The sequence below is a fragment of the Manis javanica genome, chromosome 11 (assembly GCF_040802235.1).
Source record: "Manis javanica isolate MJ-LG chromosome 11, MJ_LKY, whole genome shotgun sequence".
NCBI classification, from domain to species: Eukaryota; Metazoa; Chordata; class Mammalia; order Pholidota; family Manidae; genus Manis; species Manis javanica.
In genome coordinates, this window is record NC_133166.1 from 104,526,978 (window position 1) to 104,532,977 (window position 6,000).

Below are 6,000 nucleotides of genomic sequence, written 5' to 3' on the forward strand. Positions count from 1 at the left end.
GAAACCTACCTAAACAAAACATTGTGTAAAGTAGGAACTTGGATAAAGTAATACTGTTGTAAATCCACCTTCGGAGAAGAATCCATCATAAAGTGTATATTTCACTCTTTCCAAATCTATGTAAACAGATTTTTTATGTTCTAAGATAGTTTACATGGGATTACATCTTTACATTTTCATCAGTATAAATGGAACATTTAAAGCCAGCCAGTCACAGAACAGGTCATCCAGCTCCTTAATCTGGTTTTGGTGGAGGGGGAGGCTATTGTGAGTTTGGGTGTATCTTTCATTTGCAGGATAACCTGTGTGGCCATAGAGGAATGGAATTACGAGGTCATTGATCTGTTCCAGGTGAGTGAAGGCCATAGGACTATTCTTCGTTTCCCCTGTGGATGGGAAAATCAAAGTTACCTTACCGAGAAAACAAAAATTGTGTGTTTTATTAAAATAAATGCCGAAAGACACCTTTCCCTACAAGAAAGTCTAGTTACTGGCAAGCTAACCCAGTGAGACGCTGGAGAGGACTGCCGTTCTGGCACTGACTCCCGTGCCTGCTCTTTGCTGACCGTGGTTCTAGTAGGAACATATACAAAGAAAAGCCCCTTTTACATCTGATTGGGACAGATAATTTAACCATTAGTCAAAAAGTCAAGGGGCAAAGAGGATGTATTTAACCCAAATCATACATATATTAAATGGATGAAAATTATAACTTGGAGTCAAGGACCTTCATCCAGAATATTCATAGTGCATTGCCTATGATTTTCAGCTTGGGGTTGCTTTAAAATAGATAAAGAAGAGAAACATTGTGAAAGAATTTGACTTTAAAATTAGATTTTATTCATTAGCTCTTGTGTCATGCATAACTAACTTCATAGCAAGTTTTATAAGCAACTTAGTGGTTTTTAAAAATATTCTTCATGCATGCCTCGTTGGTTCATGTAATAATTGTAACAGTTCAGTATACAGTTGGCAGCAAGTACCGCCCAACGGGTGAGAGCAGAAGAGGTCAGACCACAAGTGTGCTGCAGTCTGAGACCTGTACGTGTTACAGAACAGGTGTAGACTTTGTTATTTAAGTCGGTTAAGTGCCTGCTGTGTTTGAAGTCTCTTTAAGACTACGCTCCGTAACCTCTGGAGCTGCGCAGTGTGATAGCACACTAGGAATTCTGTTCTTCCAGTGCTCAGGGACTCCCTGTCATGTTATTGTTCTTAGGATGACCCTTCAAGGTGTAGGTAGCAAGTGTACCTATTTCAAGGTGTGAAAACTGAAGAGATGGCTGGTCCTAGAAGGGTGTGGACTTGGGAATGAGAGAGACTGATCTAGGCTTACCCTTGTTCTGAGGAAGAGGCAATTGGTTTGCTTTGCTGGTTCCTTATTAGAGCTGCATGGGTCTCGAAGAACTGAGCAGATTGGCCCTGGGGCTGGGGAGCCTCCTTCATTCCTCTGTCTCTGTTTCCACCATCCTCTTGTTCCCAGACAGCAGAGGAATAGACTGGGCAAGTGTGACCTAGGGTCACAGTCACCAGCAGGTTATCAGTGCTTCTGTAGCCCTGACTGAGGGGCTTTTATTTTCTGGAGTTGCTTTGAAACGGCCACCCCCATGTGGGCAAATGCCTCAGTGAGTTAGTTTTCCCTTTGGGCACCGAGAACGCATGGTTAGTGCGTTTCATGGCCGGGCTGGCCTTGCCAGGTAACTCTGTGTCCTCGGGCAGTTTTACAAGAGGAGGCGGACTATGGTGGGCCCAGGCCTCAATCTCGTTAAGCTTTGGAAGATCACCTGGTGGAGGTCACGGTGGGTGTGCGTGCCCAGCTTGTTTTATGCTCTTGAGTTCTACCCCACTGCATTCCCTCAAGCAGAGACTTTCTCCGGGGAGCAAGAGCGAACAGCTTGGAGTGGGTCTGCTTACTGACCCAGGGGAAGGGGGGGTCCAGAAAGCAAAGCAGAGTTGAAGTAGTTAAGGCAGTGGCGCCTGGAAGCGAGTAATTGGTTGGTCTCCCTTCTCACTGGTCCATGTCCCCTGAGCCCAGTGCTAAAGGAAACTCGCAGGCACGCCAGGCTTGGCCACCAGAGGGCACCATCTGCTTTCTGTAAGAGCCATGGGTCTTGCTGCCACGTTGATGTAGGTTTGTCCTGCTTAGATTGGCCAGGAGGGAAACGACTAAGTTCAGGCCGTCCTGGATACTATTGGGAGGTAAAGGCCGCAGCCCTTTCTTGCACACCAACTTTCCCAACTCTGGCCTTTGTATAGATTTATTTATAAACCCAAGGACAAATGGGAAGGGTAGAGATTAGGGGTGAAGGCAGGGGTTAAAGTTTAGGGGACCACCACAGAAAGGAGGCTGGTCAGGACAGGTGTGCTGGCTGGTAACCTCACTGTACCTCCCAGAGCCACCACCATCAGAGAAGGAACCAGCACATACCCAGGGCTTTCTAACAGTCTGTAATGGCAGGGCCCTCAGGGCAGCAGCCACAGGAACTGATCATTATCTTTGCTAGATAGTTATAGACTCAACACAGGAAGCAGTCAAAGGGCAGGTGGGCCTGGAATATGGATAGAAGTTGTATAACGCTTGAAGCCAGTTGCTTACCCTTACCTCAATCCCATGTCCTGTTAAGGCATGCTTTTTCCACTGTATCATGACATCTGCCATATCATTGAGGTCTTTTTTAAAAAATGCATTTATAGCACTACCTCAGATGTTATTCTTAGGGCTTTACATGTATTCCTTAATTCTCCTAACATTTATGAGGTTTGTGTGTGTGTGGCTGGAATTTTGATGCAAAAGTGTGCCCTTCATAATTTTAGGATTTGAAGTGAGCATGTCAGTGTTTCTCTTGATTCACATCTTGACAGATCCTTTGAGGGAGGGACATCAGTGCTCCTAAAGGGAAGGCTATGGCTTTTCTGCCCAGGAAAATAGTGGTCTCTTCCAAGCCTGAACGAACGGAATCAGTTAACTTTATTGCTTCTACTATTCATCCCCTAATGTGTTGAGGCCATGGGGTGGGTGGGCTGGGATGTTGGAGGAAGGAGTGGATGTTCTTCAGGTCTCAGAACAAGCCAGCAGGAACTTCTAATAAGCAACTCAAGAGGGCAGCAGAGGACCTGACCTGGGCTGCTCTCCCGGGCTCCCCGAGCAGGGACTGAGGCGCCTGGGGGGAAGCAGTGGTGGTCTTAGACACCCAGCATTACTCTCCACTCCTTTGCCTCTCTATAGCCAGTCCGCTGGCGCCGGGCATCTGCAGTGGGAAACACTCTACAGATTTTAGTTTACCTTGCTGCTTAGGAGGAGATTGAGTTGTAGACTGAAGATTGAGGACCAGGCTTTATGTAGGCCATTCTGCCTGAGGCAGAGCAGATTCCTAAGCTGCTGGCAACCCCAACTGCGTGCCTGGCATATTGAGTGCCCCAGTATTCTCAACCCACACTCGGTTTTACAGATGTAGGGATATACTGAGCATGGACATTGTACCCAAGGAGCTTGAAGTTGAGAAGGGATCTGTATAAGCAAAGTTTCTTGCTCCAGGGGATGTGTACAACTGTGATGGAGGCAGAAAGGGACAAAGCTTCAGAAAGGTGATAATCTGAGTTGACACTTGACCTATGTCACTGCCAAACTGGCCATATAGCCTTGTTGAGGATGAAGGCCTGACATGTTTAACACAAAACTGGTTTTTAAGATGCCCAGGGTCACTCATCTCCCTTCCCCCCTTCCTGAGAGTTTGGTTTGACGGCAGCTCCCTAAAGCACCACTGGGATGGCTCAGACCGTGACTGCGAAGTGTTGCAGTGAAGGTGTCCTCTGGGTAGGGGCAGGGCTTATCTCAGAGTGGGCCCCCTGGAATCAAACTCTGCTCGTGTGAGTGGAGAAGAACCAGGGAGATGGTGCTGGTTGTCTGTGCCCAGCACCTTCAAGGACCCTCTCTGTGTGGCCACAGCAAGATTTTTGTCTAGGGCAAGCTGAGCAAGAAGGTGTTTCAGTCAGGAACTGGCATGTATAATGAGAAAAGTATGTGCCAGGCACTCTTCTGAATGCTTTGCATATATTAACTCATTTCGTCTTCACAGCATCCCACTGAGGTTGGCATGATCGCACTCATTTTACAGATGAGAAACGAATTCAGAGAGATTAAGAGTGAAAGCTATCCTTCTGGTACATAGAGGAGCCAGGATTCAGACCTAGACAGTCTGCTTCCAAAGTCTGGACCCATAGAAACAAAGATGCAAGGCCTCTGAGTACCCTTGAGCCTAACCTTTAGGAAATGGGGCTCCCCAAAGCAATAAGCCACTCCTAAAAATGCCCTAACAAAGCTCATGATGCCCTTAAAGGCTATAGATTTTCTCCTTCCCCTCACCAGTAGGGCGAATCTTACAGAAGTCTTATTTTTAGAGAACTGAGTGAACATTCTTTCTGTCTTAAACTGGTTTGGGTAATTCTAGTTGAAAATTCATTTCATCTGTCTCATTAAGGTCCCAGTATTGCTTCCTGGGCATGGGCACACAGTCCTGTGTGCTAGGACCTGCCCTCAGGGGCTTCCTCGGGGTGGGCAGCAGTTCACCCTTGGTGCTCAGCTCTCACCCACACCCCTGCAAATGCCATACCTCCCATTAGCAAAGTCACTCAGCTGGGACTGGGGCCAGGCACATTCACTGTTCCTGCAACAAAGGCAAGTCAGGCCAAGAAAACCAAGACCTTTTAGTGATGGAAATTGCATAAGCAGAGGTGTGGAAAATCTCAAGGTGACTGGACGCATAGGGAAAAGGGAAACCACAGCTTCAGGTAGCCTGGCCCAAGGTGAGCTGCTCTTGTGGGAGCAGAATCCTGGGCAGAAGCTCCCAGTCAAATGCCCCATGACCCAGATATGAGACCCAGCAAGCCTGCATCGTGTGCAGGGCTTTGCTGCACACATCAAGCTTCTGTCCATGCAGGAGGCCATACATGATGCCATTCCCCACAGGGTAGGGGTGAGAGCAGGATCTGGCTCAGGGTATTCAGTCCTTTTTGAGCCTCTCTCTGGCAAGGCAATAGGCTGAGCAGGAGGAAGCTGGCAGCTATCTCAGGCTTCTAGACCCACTGGGTTTCCTTGGGAAGGTCACTCAACCTCTGGGTCAAATGAGAATCACTGTTAAACTTGTGGGCCTCCCAGAGCCAGAAACAATGCTTACCGTAATCCCCAGCTCTCAGAGAACTTCATAGTCAGGCATGTGCTGGGTGCTGAGTTACCTGAGATGATTTTTACCACGTCCCCATGAAGTGAACTAACTTGCCTGAATACCCAGGGCCTATGAGAGATGAGCTGAGATTTGAGCCCAGGCATTGGGCTCCAGAACCGAATTGGTCACAAACACTATGATTTGGCCTCCTTGGAGAAGCAGCAGGGGAGAGGCCTTACAGGACCTCTAACCAATGCGAATGGTTTTTCGAAAACAAAAATTGATCAAATTCCTCTTGTGCTTAGACTTTATCAGTGGTTTCCATTGCCTTCTGAGGATGGTCCGCACAGCCTGAGTTTGGTCTGCAGAACACATCAGGATTTTGTGCTTACCTCTTTGACCCTTCATGACTCCCCAGACCCACCTACCTGGAGTTCCTGTTGAGCTGTTCTCATTTTCCTAAGCATAATAATAGTAGCTACCTCTTGCTAAGGCCCTGCTCAGTGTTTACAGACATTACATTATTAATCACACAACCCTTCAGGGTAGGTGGTGAAGTCTCCATTCAACAGATAAGGAATTGAGGCTTTAGAGGGGTTAAGAAACACCCGAGGTCATCCAGCTTTCTGACTCAAGCCCTGAAGACCTTTGACGAGGGCACTGTCCGCTTTAACCTGCTACTGTTGCCAACCTGGGGCGCCTTTCTCTTCATCGGCCACCTGGAGAGCTAGTCCTTCCTCTGGAGGCTTCACCAGGGAAGCCTGCCATTATTTCCTGCCCTCCTACTAGGTTGAATTACTGGCTCTCAGGTCCCTGTAGCACCTCACACTCTTCTCTTTTG